The sequence below is a fragment of the Sapajus apella genome, unplaced genomic scaffold, assembly GCF_009761245.1.
Source record: "Sapajus apella isolate SASKATOON/1434 unplaced genomic scaffold, GSC_monkey_1.0 scaffold10, whole genome shotgun sequence".
Lineage (NCBI taxonomy): Eukaryota > Metazoa > Chordata > Mammalia > Primates > Cebidae > Sapajus > Sapajus apella.
Window position 1 is genome coordinate 31,220,587 of NW_022436950.1, and position 18,916 is coordinate 31,239,502.

The 18,916-nt window shown below is 39.8% G+C and overlaps 1 protein-coding gene and 1 long non-coding RNA gene across 3 annotated transcripts in view; one reads left to right on the top strand and one right to left on the bottom strand.

The window, feature by feature from the left end:
• PLEKHM3 (pleckstrin homology domain containing M3) overlaps nucleotides 1-18,916 on the top strand; it is a 201,252-nt gene that overhangs the window by 51,949 nt on the left and 130,387 nt on the right. The window lies entirely within an intron of this gene.
• On the bottom strand, nucleotides 638-12,116 carry LOC116551872. The gene is made up of 3 exons (XR_004269093.1): nucleotides 12,105-12,116; nucleotides 4,482-4,486; nucleotides 638-1,002 (listed from the first exon to the last, which is right to left on the bottom strand). It is a non-coding gene; the product is annotated as an uncharacterized LOC116551872 (long non-coding RNA).

The following is an 18,916-nucleotide window of genomic DNA, read 5'->3' on the forward strand; positions in this document are numbered from 1 at the left end:
CATGGCCTCATAGTGGTCTTCTTTCTGTTCCTGGAACCTACTATGATTATGCCCACCTCTACGAGCCTTACACTTCCTAGTTCTACTTCCGGAAATTTTGAAATTTGAAAACTTAGTTCTTCCATTCATTCTATCATTTATTGTGTGCCCAGAAACTTGAATGCTTTTTTGTTTGTTTGTTTTGGACCCTAGATGAGTCAGTGCTGCAGGAAGGCAGACATGGTCCTTGCCCTCATGAAATTTGCAATCAACTAGGGAAGACAAGACACAAATCAAATACTCACATCAGTGATTGTCAAAAGGCAGCTGTGACAATTGCTACAGATGTGAGGCCCATGCATTGGGTTAGAGAACTCTCAGAGATGGTGCCAGGTAGAACTATGTGAAATTACAGATTTTCAGTCATTCTTGACCTATAAAAATAAAGACAGTTCAGATTACATTTCATGTTTGATCCTGAAGTCACAGCAAGTTCTTGAGCAGAGAAGCACATGATGGGAATGGTATTTAAGAACAGTTAATTTGGTGGTACAGCTTTTCAGGGGCATCTCTGTAGCAGCAAATGAGGCATGCTTCTTCAGTGAAATTACTGGTTGAAGTTTAAAATTATGTTTGGCAATGGGGAACCTGTGTTATATTAATGCTAAAACAAATGACTATACAGCTTATTAAAATATTTATGAAGTACATACCTGTATGTGATTCTAAATTAGGTTATTCACCAAATGCCATATAAATTAGATTAAAGCAATAGCTTCTGGCTTTTTTTTTAGTTTAAAAAAAAGTTTTAATTGACACGTACATATTTATGGGGTACAAAGTGATATTGCAATACGTATGTATATGATCAGATCAGGGTAATTAGGATATCCATCATCTCAAACATTTGTCATTTCTTTGTGTCGGGAGCATTCAATATCTTCTAGGTATTTGAAACTACATATTATTCTTAACTATAGTCATCCTACAGTGCTATTGAACACTAGAACTTATTCCTCCTATCTAAGCAGCTCTGTTTTCTTTAGGAATTTGACATTTGTACCTGCCTATTTGCACTTAATAGATACATGGTTTTCTTGGCACTAGCACACACAGATATTTTTCCTATAATTTCCCAGCAATCAAGAAACCTAGCAATTGAGTAGTATAATAAAAGGGCCCAAGGACTTATTTCTGAGTGACAAGAGACAAAGCTCACCTTTGGAAGTGTTCCTTGTATGACAGTTTTGTAATCTGGAGATGAAATTGGATGGCCCACTGTAAGGCAGTGTTCACAATTCTGAACTGAATTTGAACGTGGTAACGCCAAAGATAGCAAGAAAAACAGTGAGCCTAGGGGACCCCCTACACCATTTTCACTCTGTCAGATTTTATGGTTTTACTCCTTGGCTGCTGTTTAACCTCTTGGGACTGCTGTTGGTAATTACGTCTCTCTGGCATTAAGAGCTTTTTTTGCTTTCCTTTTTTCCCCTCCAACCCTTGGGAGGGGTAAACCCAAGAGGTGGTGGGGAGAAGTTTTGCTGTGAATTCTTCAGCCATTTAGTGCAAATTCCTGTAATTACCGGCATTGTGTCTTCTCTGAATGGCACATAATACAGCAGAAGCCATTCCTAATTGAGACCTTACAGGAGGTACAAATCCCGTCTTTGTTCAGCCTGACAAATTAGTGCCAGAAAGTGGCAGGGTCTGAGTGGGAATCAAAGGCAAGAAACACAAAGATGGAACTTAAGGCTACAGTAATAACCCTCTCTTGTCCTGAAGGGAAAAAAGTAATGACCAATGAAAAATGAAGTTTTTTTGTTATAAATTCCCTTGACATGACAGCACCTCGGGGCTGCTCTATTTATTTAGCAAAAGTGATTAAATAGTAATACAACAGGGCTGCCCATTGTTTCCCTGGGTGCCCCCACCTCACAGACCCCTGCTGCCTGGGCTAATTGATTGACAATGAACCTCTGATAAAGAAGTATGTTGTTAGGACCTGGGATGGAGGGGGGAGCATTTTCTTCCTCTTTGTGTGTTTGAGAGCGAGAAAGAGAGAGAGAGAATTTCATTTTTGTTTGAATTGCACTCTAGTTTTTCTTTGCCCCACCCCACCCCCTCTTTCCCCTCTTCTCCCTCTTCTCTCCCCTGCCTTATTTTCTTCCCTGCTTCCCGAGCGCTGCCCCCCCCACCAAGCTTTTCAGCGGTTCCTCCCAGCCAACATTCACAAACAGGTAGAGGGCAATTAGAATTGTCATGCAGACTTTTGACAAGTTTATCTTCATAGCTAACTTCCTCTCCCCATACTCTGTTTAAGCCTGAACAGCAGTATAAGAAGAAAGAAAAAGGGAAGGGGACTAATTATTGGTGCTTTAATGAGAAAAGTTGTGCTTTTTAGTTTTTTATTTGTGGGAACAGATGTCTGAAACTTGCCATTGCACTAAGATTTTCTCTTAAATACCTTGCTTAACTTTAGAAAAATCTATGTACTAATAACATTTATATGTTTAGTGGGGGAGTTGTGGAATAGAAATAAAAACTCAAATTTTTATCCTCTCCTTAGTAACCAAGAAGTCAAGATTAATTATTTGAGGATAAAATCTGGCTGCTTGTGGTGTAACTTAGTCCTCCAAGGATGCTGTAAGTTGTGGGAAGATGACCAAAGGACTCTAGGCAGATAATTAATAGCTCCTAGTTATATATGCTCAACTAGCTAAGCTGAAGCTAAATCCCTAATTTAACTCTGTTACAGCTGCAAAAACAAATCATTTCAAGCTCCTATGAAAGCAAAATATATTAAACAAACATTATCGACCTTGCTAATACCACATGGCATTTCTTGTGATAAATGAGGGCGTATTTCTGGCAAACGCCTGTTTTATGGCATCATTTAGACATAAAGGATACCTTTACCCTAGCAATACAAGCATCCTTGATAGAAAGTATGGGGTGGTTAATTACTCATTAAATGGCTGCCAGTCTGGAAGTAAGTATTTCTGGGTTGGACCTAGTTAGTTACTTATTGGCCTCTGGGTAAATCATGTAGATAGAATAACAATTCTTAAGAAAAAGGGAAATCAAATTGGGAACTTACAATGCCTGTGAGTTTAGGTAAAGAAAGATCTGTTGGTTACTAAGTGCCCAGAAGGGATTGTGTATTATGCTCTTGAAAAACAAAAAGTTTTAAAGTAGCCAAAATCTGTTTTTATTCCCATGTGAAAAACTGGGGGGTTCTTTAGTGGCCAAAGTGCCAGATCTTCTAAGGAAATGAGAATGGAAATAAAAAGAAATTGACTTTCCTTATATCTCCAATTATTATTTTTACTACTATTTTCAAATTTGTCTTCCACTTGGAAGTAATAAAATGAAGACTTTTAGAGTTAGGGAATAGGTATGCAGCCAACTGGGGGAGGAAAAGACAACAAAGAAAAATTCAGATATGCCCCACCCCAGACATAAACAGCTTGGATACATGAGAATTGTTTAGCGTAATGTTGCCTTCTTATGTTGTATTGCCCAAGTCATTTTCTTATTGAGTGTTTTGGATTGTTGTCTCCCAGAGGAGAAATCCCTAGGTATTTGTGTGCGATAAAGGGCTAAATTTTATTTTTCCAACTTTGAATATAACCGTGGAGGGGTTGCTTATAGTAAAATCCTTAAGTGGAGTTTTAGTTGGGGGTTCTTTTCAAGAAGCATTTATTAAACCCCTCTTGTGTGCTGCACCCACTCTGACAGGCACCTTGGGATATGCAAATAAGAATGAGGTACAGGTTGTCCTCTCCAAATACTTAGAGAAACACCCAGTGCCCCAAGGCTATGGAGGGCTTGAAGGTGGTGAGCAGAAGAATGGGACAGGGTGACCAAGGGTCAAGCCATCATGACCAGTGGCCTGGAGACCATTACATTCCTGTCTCTGCTCATGTCAGGGAATCTGTTCTAGAGAATTTGAAAGCGAAAGAGCTAAAGCGGCTCCCTACCCCCAACCCCACTTTAAACTTTGTCCTTAGTTCCCTCAGAATTTAACTCAGGGAGAATCTCCTTGGCTTTTGCTACTATCTGTCAAAGATAAAACTTTCTCTGTGTGTTCATTATGTAGTAGGTGCTCTGGAAGATACAAGAGAAGTGTAGTTGTGGTCTGTAACTTCCAGTTTATAGTCTGATTGAGGGTGCACAAAAGGAATTGACGAATACTAGATAAGTGGGTCAGGTCCATGTTATATAGCACTTAGTGTTCAGGAAATCATTTGGCAAAGCCCTCAAAACAATGCACTTACTACAATCTCTGATAACCCAAGTTATGTGTGTTGTTTTCAGAATAACTGACAGTTTTACTCTAGGATTGTTGTCTGATGGTTCCCTTTCAGTCTAGAAGTTTGTCAGTAAAGGTACACAATAATAATGAGAAGCAGCATGATTTAGTAATTATGAACAAGGGTTCTGGAGCCGACTGCTTGGGTTTCCAGTTCTAGTCACAACCTGTGTGACCCTAGGTAAACTACTTAACCTCTCTGTACCTCCACTGTTTCATCAGATGTAAGAAAATAGTCACATCCACCTTATTAGTTTGTAGTGAGAATAAATTGTGTTAAAGGACTTAGAACGCTACCCGCACATAGTAAGTGTTGTATAAGGCTAGCTGTTATTACTAGGTTTGTGCAAAAGTAATTGCAGTTCTCGCCCTTACTTTTAATGGCAAAAACCGCAATTACTTTTGCACCAGCCTAATGGTATTTGCCCACTTACAACTGTAATTATCTAGATAACAATACCATAGGCATACTTATCAAATTTGCAGCTATCATAAAACGATTTTGGAGAGCTAATATGTTGAATGACAGAATTGAGATTCTGAAACATAAGCTAGAGGATGGATCAAAACAAACAAGTTAAGATTTGGTAGGGAGAAATAGCCCTCTACTTATATTCAGAAAATTAACCACAAAGATAGAAGGTAGAGAACACCTGAACTAACAGCAGCCCATGTGGGCATACAAATGAGGTAGCCGTGAAGCCAGGATTTCTGTTGCTGTGGTTACATGAAAAGCATTTACAAGACTGGTGCAATAGCCCACGCCAATAATCTCCACACTTTGGGAGGCTGATGTGGGAGGATTGCTTGAGGCCAGGAGTTTGTGACCAGCCTGAGAAGCATGCAAAACTCTGTCTACACAAAAAAAGAAAAAAAAAAAGGCCTAGCATGGTGGCTGATGCCTGTAGTCCCCAGCTATGCAGAAGACTGAGGTAAAAGGATTGCTTGAGCCCAGGAGTTCTAGGCTGCAGTGAGCTGTGATCATGACACTGTACTTCAGCCTGGATGACAGAGTGAGATCCTGTCTTAAAAAAAAAAAAAGGAAAAAGAAAAGCATGTACAAAACAGGTCTAGGAAGAAAAGATAATATTCTCACTGCACTCTGCCCTGGCCAGACCGTATCTGGAAACTTCAGTTATTTATGCTGTTCTTTAAGAATACACATCCACATCTATTGATGTGTGGTAGTGAAGGAACTAAAAGCCGTAGCATGCAAATCAATGTAACCCGGAATAGGGAAGACATGCGTATTATTATCCCCTCACATTTGAAGACTGTCACTTAGAGGAGAACGTGTAATCCCGTTGGTCCAAGGTAACAAAAATATCTGAAGTGGATTGGATTTTCTCTTATTTAAGAAAACCTGATGGCCATGAGTGAAATTGAGCAGAATGGCAAGAGACCTGACCAATGAGACTGGAAAAACTGGAATTTTGACCTCAAGGCAAGTCATTTAACTTGTCTGGTTTAGTTTTCTCGTCTGCAAGATAGAGATTTATTCATTCAGCCTTTCTGCAAATGTTTATGAAAGCCTTACTGTGTGCTAAGCACTATGCTTTCTGCAGAGTGAACAAGGCAATCTCATTTTGTGTCCTTACAGAATCTGAAAACTGGAAGCAGACAAATAAATAAGTAATAAGTATAACACACAGTTGAACTCACAGGGCTTAGACTTTCCTACTAACTCCTCCACCTCTGTCTGGCATATTTTAGAGGGACTGGCTTTGCTCTGTGTGTTTCCTTTTATCTCTCATTTTATGATTCTTTGAATGTCTATAGAGGGTAAGAGAAAATGAGATTAATGTGGTCCTTCGTTTAAACCTTATTTAATAAGTAATACCTTTTTCCTTTGGGGAAGAGAACTTAAACTAGTAGAAATATCAATTGACTAAGGAGACAGGAGATAGGAATTCTTTTCCTGACTCTGATGTCTATCATTAAATAAATTACTTTTTGCAGTCTAAATTTCTAGGCCAGGAAATAATTTTAAATAAAAATAAATGTATGAGAAGAATATGAATACATACTGAAGTAGTAATGTGAGTCTATGGAAAAAGAATGTTATATAATTTGTGTTTTAAACTATTTCATATCCTAAAATTCAAAGGGATTTGATCACTTTATATAAGTAGGCCCTTTGATTTTATAGGATATAAATTTGCTTTTTTGATTTATTCCTGGTATTCTCATCATAGAAGTCACATGTTGGTCTTTGATATGTTTCAGAAGAATAAAATCATTTTGAATTTCAGAAGATATAGATCTTTTGATGGACCTTCCTGAACTTCATAGGCCATAGCTGTGCTGTCGTTTTTTTTTTTTAAGCCGTTCATTTCTCCTAGTCTTTGTTGCTATACTTTGGTCTGGAAAGTTCTTGTCCCTTTTTGTAGCTCCCTTTTTGGTTAACATTGTTCTCATCATGTGTTCATTTCCGGCGTAACTTCTAAAGAAAGTGTTAATGTACCATTGGATTCCACATTGACTTCAAAGTTTTTATTTACTGACCTTTCACTGGGAGAGAAACTGATGTAGGTACGGTTTTAAGATAGAATTGGGTAGGTTAAGATTCTCCTTAATTTCTAGCTAAGTTCCTTGAAAAACTACGCTTTTCATGGACCTAAGAATAAAAGCTACTTGAGAGATTTTCTAAAATCTATTATACTCCCTAAAGGCAGAAACATACTTAAGTGAAAAACTTGCCATTTTAAAGTATCAGTAAATAAGGAAATCTAGTAATATAGCAGTACCAATTTATTTCTTGCATTAATATTTTCATCTAATCATTTGTACATTCAGCAAACTTGGACCATACACAGTCCCAGAAATTGAGGTGTAGGGGTAAAGTACAGGTTAATTTTACAGTAGGATATATGCCTGCATGTATGGCTGTACATCTTTATACCTTGAAATATGTTAACATAAAAGAGTTTTAATTAAATTACATTAATAAAAAACCAAAGAATATAAAACTCCTTCCCTTTTTTCAGATGAAAAATGGTGCAAGCCTGAAAAGCAGTGAGCCTTGAGATCAGGATGACAGCTGGTGTTTGACCATGTTGATTACAGTTTTGCATTGTACTTTAAGACTTCTGGGCATGGAAAATCTTTTACACCCCTAAAGACTTTTTTGCAAGACTTTATAGACTGCCCTCCCCTCCACCCCTAATTCTAATGCTCCAGATATAATTGAACATTTCTCCTTTGCAGCCTCCCTCCCTCCACCCTCATGGACTCCTGTCATGGGCCTGTGACTTTGTGTTTCACTTTTGTGAGTACAGGGCCCTAGCACCAATGTGTCAACACTGGGATCTCTCAAAGTGTGATTTAAGTACTATTTGCATCAGAATCATGAGTGTGATTTGGGTAGGGATGGCTAGACCCTTCCTGGGACCTGCTGAAGTCAGAATCTGTGGGACTTTTTAACAAGCTTTCCTGTTGATTTGAGTGCATACAAAGTTTGAGAAACAGTAGTTTAGCCTATAGGATGTTCTTAGTGAATGAGTCAAGCCATACTTCAGTTTTCTCTAGTTTATATAGGCACATTTCCTTTAACTATTTATTCTACATATGTTCAATATTTTAGCCATTGGGATATCAATCGCCTGAAACATCTCCAGGTTTCCATGTTTTCCTTCCATTCTGGAAATGTCAGTGATATTCTGACAGGGTCTACCTGGTAGTGAATACAAAGAAAGGATGGACCTAGCCCAAATTCTTTACATATATTGCAGCTTCTGTTTTATTTTATTTTATTTTATTTTGTTTTTTGTTTTGTTTTGTGACAAGAGTCTTGCTCTTATTGCCCAGGCTGGAGTGCAATGGCACCGTCTTGGTTCACCACAACCTGCCCCTCCCAGGTTCAAATGATTCTCCTGCTTCAGCCTCCGGAGTAGCTGGGATTACAGGCATGTACCACCACGCCCGGCTAACTTTTTTTATATTTTTATTAGAGATGGTGCCTGTCCATGTTGGTCAGGCTGGTCTCGAACTCCTGACCTCAGGCGATGCACCCGCCAAGGCCTCCCAAAGTGCTGGGATTACAGGCGTGAACCACTGCGCCTGGCCTCCAGCTTCCTTTTTAATACACCCTAATGTCATGCCTAATTTTTATTTTATACTTGGTAAACATAGTTGGTATTTGAGTTTTGAGATCGCCTTTACCTCCCTCACTTTATTTGCTGCAACTGGGTCGTCTTTCACCAAGATGACCACAGTGGCCTTCTAACCAGTTTTCCTGCTTTTCTTCTGACTTTTTCTAAATCTTGTCTCAATTGCAGCAAGCGTGATCATATTAAAATTCAGATTGACTCCTGGTACTCCTCTCTTTACAATTCTTCAGTGGCCTCCCAATTCTTTTGGCATGAAGACCAGCATCCTTAATGACCCTGCCCACCTCCTCAGTTTCAACTCTTGCCTTCTTGCCACTTTCTCCCTCACACACTGTTCCAGCCACGAAGCCTTTCTTCTGTTCCTCAGATGCACCACTTTCTGCTTACCCACCTCAGAGCCTTTGCATGTGGAGTTGCCTCAGAATATTGCCATCCCCAGCATGACCCCCAGCTCATTCTTCAGGCCACTACCTTATATGTTACTTTCTCAAGAACACTGACTTAGGACCTATCAGATTCTCTTCATTGTAATGCTTGAACTGCCATCCCCACACCCACCATTAGGTTTCCTGCTTTCACCATCTTTTCTACGAATCCTAGGTGGGAGTCATCTGTAGATACAATTAACATGTTTCCTATTCAGTAAACCAATTATGACCTTGCAAGTTTCCAGGCACTTTTTTTAAATTTTTATTTTTTTGCACACCACCCCCTTCAGCACTTTTTTTTTTTTTAATTTTTGAGTAGAGGACCTCTTAGAGCCTTTATTCTGCTAATGTGCAAGAAAAGTATATGACATTTCCTAACTTGCTTAACCATAATATCCTCTCTTTCCAGGACTAAGATTCCTCAGATATAAGGTGCAGTTCCCTGCTCTGGGCACTGCACTGTCAGAGTTTATTTGCATGTAATCTGTTTCAACTCCAACTGGATACTGCAATTCAGTTCTGGCACTGACAATCCAGAATTAGCACAGACCTCACAAATTAAAGGCCCAGTCCCCAACAAGACTGCTCCCACTTCAGATGCCAGTGCATGTTCAGGAGTTTCCCAGGCCACCTGCCCAATGACTGACTGGATACAAGTTGAGGGGTTCTCACCCCTCCTCAGGTTTGATAATTTGTTAGAACAACTCACAGAACTCAGAAAAATGCTGTACATACAATTGCAGTTTTATTATAAAGGATATAAACCAGGAACAGCCAAATGAAGGGACTCAGAAGATAAGGTCTGGGAGGGCCATAAATGCAGAGCTCCTTGCCCTCTCTCTGTGGAATCAGGCTACATCACCTTCCCATCAAATTGTTATGATCATCCGTGAGGAAGCTCCTCTGAGCTTCAGTGTCCTGAGTTTTTACTGCGGCTTCATTATGTAGGCATGATGGATTGAATCATTGGCCATGCAACTGAACTTAATATCCAGCCCTCTTCCCCTTCCTGGGGGTCAGGCTGGCTGAAAGTCCCAACCCTCCAATCTCATGGTTGGTCTTTCTGTTGACCACTCCTCATCCTGAAGCTATTTAGTGGCCCATTGTGATTCACCAACAGCATAAACTCAGGTGTGATCTTAGGGGTTCGTGAATAACGAGATATTTATATCACTTGGGGAAATTCCAAGGGTTTTAGAAGCTCCCTGCCAGGGACAAAGACTAGAAAAATTGTTATACAGTAGCCCGAGACATTGAATGGGACATTTTCACAGCAAAAATGGAACCTGGATGAAAGAAGGGTGAATGATATATGTGATTTCCCACTAGGGAATGAGGAAGCTTTTGGCCCACTTGCCCTGTTCCCTCATTTCTAGTCAGCTACTTCTAACACTGACAGCATCCACTTGGGAAAGGGAGATTTCTGGTGGTATCTTTTGGGTACTTCTGGGACCAAGCAGCTTCAGAAGCAGACAAGAAACTGACCAACTCTGGGCCGCTCAGCCTGCCTGCAGCTCTCTCAGAGCCCTAACTCAGGGTGGTGGGACAATGGGCGGGCACATTCAGTGACTCTGATCCCCACTCTTAAATTCTGGCGAAAAATAGGGTGTGTTTCTTTCTTAAATAGATATTAAAGTAACCACAAAATTGATTTTGTTTATTACCTTTAACTGAAAAAAAATATGGTACTTACCATATACCACTTCTGGAAGGAAACTAGCATTCTAAAACCTAAGACATATGGGCCTGTATCAATTTCCAAAAGATTGAAAAAACATTCTAACCAGGTATAGACCAGTGTACTAAGGATTATGTCTTACCAATATTTTTTCAATAAAGAAAGTAAATCATGGAGCACTGAACCAAAAACTTTGCTGAAAATTGCTTCTCTTTTAAATCAGCAGACTTGTACCTCTGACACAGAAGGCTTAGTTTGAATCTTGGTCTCCTTCTCTATCTTTATCAATAAAGATGTTTTTCTTGAGTCCTAGACTTTTAAAGACCAGGCAAAATAATAGATACACATGATGTGGTGGCTGGGAGGCATCCACACTCAGTGGGATAAGTAATAAATTAGAAGCACAAGAGCTTGGTCTTCTGTTTATAGCCCTGCCACTGATTTATTATATGGCCCTGAGCCAGCCTTTTCACAGTCTTGTGGGTCAACCTCTTCAACACTGTATTTTGAGGGAAGATTAAACTGTCTTGACTATGTACAATTCAAATGTTACAAAATATCAGTTGAACCGAAAGTGACATATCCTAATTCAGTAATTAGCACATCACTGCAATTTTTTCCCAGAAACCATAGGGAGGCTCTCCAAATGATCTCTTAGATAAAGAGAAGTCTTATTATTGCCTAATAATGGATGAAAAACCTTTGGGAAAATGATGTGTCTCATCCATTGTTAGGATAGGGAGTTTTAACTTGAGTAAAAGGTTCCGGATAATGCTAAAGGTTCCAGGCAGCCCCTTTAGCCCAACTTTTCCTGTGTGATCTTCATCTCTCAATAATGTCACCCACTGACATGCATCTGCGTGCCTTTCCCTTTCCTCTCCACTCCCATTATTAGATGTTGTCTGTGTGAGCCATCATCCTTGCAGGAGTTTTACAGGGTTAATAAATAAATAATACCTCTTCTTTCTCATGCCAAGAGACAGGAAGATGGAGATTAAAATATAGCATATATTGCTTATAGATTACATTTATTATTATGGAGTGGACCCCTAAATTAGATGGACTTACTCACCTGACCACAGCTGGAGTCCTGAACACCATGATGTCCTCTTAATACCGCAGACAGAAACCTGCTTCCTGAAGGCAAGCTGAGCATGCCAGGGTCCTTCTTCTCAACTCAGCAGTCAGATACCTAATTTCTCCATCTGTGAGGAGGACTGGACGAGGGATGGGGAGAGAAACTAGGAATGTCACTCTAGGGAATTCTTTTCAAATGGCAGCAGGAGTTCCAGACAATAGGAATTTTCCACTGATACAAATAGCTTATCTGCAACTACTAAATGTATAGTTAAAAGATTGGCTTTGGAGGTAGTCACAAACGTGTTTCTAGAGAGATAGAAAGCCTGGAAAGAAGGCAAAAGAGAAAAGAATAAAGGAAAAGAAAATAGACCCAGGCAGCCCCTAAATCTTGCACAACATAAAGAATCTGGTTGGGGTGAAAATGGAGAAATTCAATCGTGGATTTAAAGGAAGCTGATGAAAGTAATCTTTTTCACTTTGAGACTGTTCCTAGCACTACTCGGATCCACTCTGATGACTTTAATTTTATAAAATTGTTATCATTACCAAAATAGCTCAAGTAGAATTACTCTAAGAAATGCTGTCGGGATTTTTTAGGAGGTTTTAGCAAAGAAGAGGACAGGTTTTGTTTTAAGATACTGTAAAGTTCAAAGAGATGAGACTCTCATAAAATATGAGGAAAAAGAAGCAGGCATTAGGAATGGGGAGTGACGTGAAAGAGAAGTCAGAGGGAAACCTGGTGGGACACTGTGTGTGATAGAAGCTACAGAGGGGAGGAGGCTGATGTAAGAAGCGACTTACGAATCCAAGCTGGAGAAAACAAGTTCCAGAAATAGTAAGAAAAGACAGCTTGCTTTTCAGGTAACCCCCCAAAATAATCTGAACCTGTAAGCCAATAGGAGGTTCTTGGGCTTTTGAAGCAATCATAAAATTAGAGCTGTAGCTGGGGAATCGCAAAAGAGAGTTAGTAGTGGTTTAATATAATGCTAAATACCAGGGGAAATCACTGTAGAAAGTGTAAGTGGAGCACACATTGGATTCTCTATGAGGCAAAAGTGTTCAGAAAGGGACTGGAGCTAGGATAAGGTGAATGAGGCATGTTCTTTGGGTATAGAATTTAAGGAAGTTCCAAAAAACCCTTAGTAATCAAGATTTTAAAAATAATATGATATTCTTTAAAAATCAAAATTAATGCAAAAAATCCATGATGAACAAAATATAAAAGCTTAACTAGAGACAGGATTAGAATTCCTGATTTCTCCTTTTGTCACAGGTTTTAATATGGCTTGTCACTGATTCAGAGAAACATTCCAGTAAGATAGTTTATTTATTTTATTTTATTTTTATTTTTATTTTTTGAGATGGAGTCTCACTCACTCTGTTGCCCAGGCTGGAATGTAGTGATACAATCTCAGCTCACTGCAACCTCTGCCTCATGGGCTCAAGCAACTTTCTTGCTTCAGCCTCCCTATTAGCTGGGATTATAGGCATGTGCCACCGTGCCTGGCTAATTTTTATATTTTTAGTAGAGACGGGTTTCATCATGTTGGCCAGGCCGGTCTCGAATTCCTGACCTTAAGTTATCTGCCCACCTCAGCCTCCCAAAGTGCTGGGATTACAGGCATGAGACACCACGTCCAGTCAAGACAATTTATTTAATTAGGCATCTTCCCCTGAAGGTCTCAGTAGTCCAAGTAACCCAGCCTAGCATTTGCCTTGTTTCAAGGATGGTAAGGTTGACCTTGCTTCCCTGTCTGGGATTGCAGGAGAATGTATAGGGAATCCTGGTAGCCCCATGTTTAAGATAAAACTGATGGAGAAAGAGGGAGATCAACTGTGACAAGAAGCATTCTTTCCATCCACCACTAGCAGCTTTCATGTCTGAAATCATCAGCTTAGCTGAGCCCTATCTATGCATTTGTTTTTCAAATAAGAGTCCTTGGCGAGCAGTGTTTCACCGAGATTAATTTGTGAAGAAAAGAGCCAAGCTTTCCTTGAGGAAAGGAGTTCAAGACCAGTCTTGAGCAACACAGCAAGACCCCTGGGTCTCTGCAAAAAATAAAAAAGTAAAGAAGGTAAAAATTTAAATCAGCCAGGTGTGGTGGTGTGCACCTGTAACCCCTGATACTCAGGAGGCTGAGGTGGGAGGATCACTTGAACCCAGGAGGTTGAGGCTGCAATGAGCCATGATTGCACTACTGCACTCCAGCCTGGGTGACAGAGTAAAACCTTGTCTTCAAAATTTAAAAAAAACTTAAAAAAAATTTTTTTTTTAAGTTCACATTGCTACTCTGCTTCAAACTCTGGTTGTTCCTGTATCTTATTAATTAGGGCTTCTCACTCTGAGCACTCAGTCTTATGTTCTAGCTTCTCTTTATCATTCCAAGCTTTTTTCTTCATACTCCTCTTTCTACAATGAGCCACAGACAACTAGAATATCCAGTGCTTTCATTTTTTTGACTTGAGGCTTTATAAATGAACGTTCCTTTTCCAAAATCTCTTTTCTTCTTCAGGACGAAGCTCAAATGCCCCCATGTCTACACAGCCTTCCTCCATCTCCACAACTAGTGGTGATTGTTTCCTTCTTTGCTCATCTCTTATCTTCTGCTGTTTATAGATTTGTATTCTTCTTCCCCTCACCCTTCATCTTCAGAGGGGATGCTAATGCCTGTGAGGTCCCACGCTGTATTCACTAATGAGTTAAATTATGTTATTTCATGCAAATTGATTCATATTTTTTGTCCTTGTTGTTTTGTCATCTGCAGGGGACAGTTTTTATGATATCTTCCAAAAGGAGATAACTACTTTGGAAGTTCACCTTTATAGTTGATTGGTGTTAGTCATAAAATGCCACATTGCCCCTTTCATTAGGCTCTGCCTTTTAAGCAGCTGTATAACTGTGGACAGAATTACTTTTTCACCTTATGCCTCAGTTTCTTATTCTGTAAAATGGACATAATGCCTACCTCATAGAATTGATATGAGAATTAAATGAATGTAGACATACACATGTATTTATATATCTTTGTTTATGTGGATATAAGGTACTTATGACAGTGCCTGGCTTATAGTAAGCCTGACTTACGTAAGTGTTTGCTTATAATGTAAATGTTTATCTATTTGCCTATTTCTTATTTATTTATTTTTATTTTTAAACTGCTTACCATCTTCTTAAAAGACTTTGGGGAAAGAACAGACAGAAGTAAATGAGAAAGTCTAGTCATAGACTGTTAGGGAAAAATGGGATAAAAAATACTAAGTTTAGACTGATTTCAATATACTAGAAGCTGAATTTATAAGATTATATTATTAATATTAAACTTACCTTATACCACTAAAAGCGCTATTGAAGCATCTTCTCCTAAGAAAAAAGTAACTCAGCAACTCAAGTTATGCCTTGGGAAGTGAAGATCTATGTTACAGATCATTATATTTACAACTTTTGGGGTAGATATTTTGCAGATAAAAAAGTAGTCAGATTCTTTAAAACAGTGCACTTGTTTACTTATGTGCCTTAGCAAAAATCAAGATTTATTGCCTTTCAAGATAAATTTTGACTTAATATTGACTTTAGGTTCTCAATCATTGTTTACCTGAAAGACCAATAAATCTTGGCACTTCTCAACTTGAGTTGGAATCTACTGGGTATTTATTAATTTATTTCACACGGTTTATAATCTTAATAATAACATTCTATGAGATTAAATAAACATTGTAGAGTTTAGCAAGTTCATATTTTCAATCAGCAGAAATTACTTTATTTCTTACTTGAATATAGTACCTCTAGCACTGGTAACACGTCATAGGTCCTGTATGTCAAAGCTGACTTAGCTATTTGAATATTCAGAGGGGGAAACCCAAAATAACTCTTAATAGCTTACAGAATTCCTTTATATTCCAAACCAATTAGTATTCATATTGGAGTTTCTAATCTGAATTGGTTGTATTTTTTTTGTTTGCCTTAGTTCTGCAAGTATAATATAGTAATACATGATTATACTTCATAGATGGCCTCTGTCTTAGACACTTTATATCTGTTGGTTTTAATCTCTGTCTCAGGCATCTGTTCTTGTCTCTCTCTCTATGTAGTGTGTATTGAATATTCACTGTATCTCAGCACAGTACTAATACTTTACAAACATAATTATTTGCCATATTGCTGTGTTGGCAGGGATTTTAGAGACAGGGTCACGCTCTGTCACTTAGGTTGAATTGTAGTGGTGCAATAACAGTTCATTGAATCCTCGAAATCCTGGGCTCAAGGGATTCTCCTGCCTCAGCCTCCCAAGTAACTCAATTGCAGGTGCAGACCACCACACCTGGCTAATTTTTAGAAACTTTTTTGTAGAGATGGGGCCTCACTCTATTGCTCAAGCTGGAGTACAGTGGTGCAATCATAGCTCTCTGTAACCTCGAACTCCTGGCCACAAGCAGTCCTCCCATCTTGGTCTCCCAAAGTACTGGGATTACCAGATGTGAGCCACCAGTGCCCAGCTGGAAATTCTTTGGTTAGGTACATTCATTGTGTCCAGGAGGAGTTACTTACTTCTGTAGCATTCTTAAGATCAGAGCTGTGCTAGCTATCGTGGCAGTCCATTCTACAGGTGCCAGCTGAAGTTATCCTAAATGTGTGTCACCCATGGTAGGAACATGCTTTTTTTTTTTTTTTTTTGAGATGGAGTTTCACTCTTGTTGCCCAGGCTGGAGTGCAATGGTGCGGTCTTGGCTCACCACAACCTCTGACTTCCGGGTTCAAGCAATTCTCCCGCCTCAGCCTCCTGAGTAGCTGGGATTATAGGCATGCACCACCACGCTCAGCTAATTTTGTATTTTTAGTAGAGATGGGGTTTATCCATGTTGACCAGGCTGGTCTTGAACTCTCAACCTCAAGTGATCCACCTGCCTTGGCCACCCAAAGTCCTGGGATTACAGGCGTGAGCCACCACACCCAGCAGGAACACGCTTTTTAACATGTGTCAACTCTCTGTGCAGCCAAACTTTTTTCTTTTTTCGTAGACAGAGTCTTGCTTTGTGGCCCAGGCTGGAGTACATTGGCAGAATCTCAGCTCACTGCATCCTCTGCCTCCCAGTTTCAAGTAATTCTCCTGCCCCAGGAGAGGCAGGGATTACAGGCATATAGCTCAGGATACAGGTGTGTTCCACCACGCCCAGCTAATTTTTGTGTTTTTAGTAGGGCTTTCACCATGCTGTTTTTAGTAGGGGTTTCACCATGTTGGCCAGGCTGGTCTCAAACTCCTGACCTCAAGTGATCAGTCCACCTTGGCCTCCCAAAGGATTACAGGCATGAGCCACCACGCCCGGCTTTGGAGTGGAACTTTATGAGTCAGTTTCAGCCAGCAAGGAATGACAGTTGGCTGTCATTCTCATATATAATCTCTTACTGCTATAAAATTTGTAGGTGAACATAAAACGAAGCCCATCCAAAAAAATTTGTTTTGATGAGCAGAAATGAATTGTCATGTAGCTTTAAAAACAACCATCAGCACGCAGAACTGTATTTGAGAATGTGTATTTCCTCCCAACTGTGAAGTTTCCATCCCTTGGGAAGAGAATTCACTTAGAAGGGACAAAGCCTTATAGAGAAAATAATTTTGAAGTGTTGCAGTCTAAAGTCAGTCCATGAACTGAATCCAAAGACTGCATGCCATACCATCAGCTGCATGCCATACCATCTGCATTAGCAATTACACATGGCACACAATGGGTTTTTTCCGGATTTCCCCTATTGTTCCTTTAGTTTTATTTGAGATGCTGTGGATACTATTTGCTTTGTAACTGACAGAATGCATACTTAATGGCATGTGCCTGATTCTCCATCCAAATGTTTAATGTCTTAATTGATTTATGGCGAAATAGATAGCTCCTACTTTATGGGTCACCAGCTTGCCCCAAAGACAGAATAGCTTGGATTCTTGAGATGTAAAAAGTTTTGGATGACAGATTTTTGAGCAGATGTTTCTCAGTGTCCCTCACTCTTTATCCCCTTTCCATTCTACAGTTATGTAGAATTCTCTAGCACCAGTTTCACCATGTTAACTTCAGACTACATATGTGTGGTCAGTCTTAGATTTCAGCTCTGTTCCCTCTGACAGTGGAGGATGCAAGTCTGGGGCCCAGGTTTGCTTTGCCTCTACTTCCTTTAATGGACCTCAAGGCTACATTGCAAAAATTCCTTGTGTCCTGTGTCAAATAAGCCTTTCTTTAAACACTGTGCCCAGCTCTGTGCTAACCCCAGGGAGGACTTAAGATTGTATACCAAATTTAATACCTTATTTTTAAAAGTACAGGTTCAAAATTTGACTACTTAAAGAGCCAATGGCTAGAGAGCTAGGGAAGCAAAGTTCTTTATGACTTTTCTCCCTAATTCTTTTTTTTTTTTTTTTTTTTGATACGGAGTCTTGCTCTTGTTGCCCATGCTGGAGTGCAATGGCACGATGTCAGCTTACCTCAACTTCTACCTCCCCAGTTCAAGTGATTCTCCTGCCTCAGCCTCCTGAGTAGCTGGGATCGCAGGCATGAGCCACCACACCCGGCTAATTTTGTATTTTTAGTGGAGACGAGTTTCTCCGTGTTGGTCAGGTTGGTCTCGAACTCTTGACCTCAGGTGATCTGCCCACCTCGGCCTCCCAAAGTTCTGGGATTACAGGTGTGAGCCACCATGCCCAGCCATTTCCCCCTAATTCTTGTAAAATAGCAAGTCCTTGAGCCTGCATGTTTATTTTTCTTTATTTGGGGAAATCTGGTCTTGAGCATATATGATCAAAGTCTAGGCCTTCAAGCAACATTTTACACAGTGCTTACCGCAGCTCACTGTCTCCAGCCAGGAAAATGCAGGGATGGAAGGAGGAACAGGGAAGTCCCCTTGCTCACTCCTATGGACATCTCTCCCTATTTGGTGCATAAAATAAAAGAGGATGTGAAACTTGCCAGGTTTTTTTTTTCTTTCTATTTTTACAGAGCAAACGAAAATGTGTCCTCTCACCCTCTTTATCTCTTTTCCTTCCTTTTACAAAGGCACCTTCTCTTCTTTTTTATTTGCCCTTGTTCTTTTCCTAGAGCATTTCTACCTTCTAAATGCAAAAAACTGGATTTACCTTACTGAATTAGGTAAAAGCTCACTTTAAGAGACGGAAAGTGGGGGGCATAACTGACCACACTTAGCACTGTATGAGTTCCTTCCTTAGTGAGAGAGATGCACTTGGATCCAGCCACGGCTTTCTCATTCTTCCCTCTTATGCCCATGAGTTTTCCAACTACTGGTCGGGGAACGGAGAGCTGAAGGTGATAGTCATGAAGTAGAGAGAAGGTG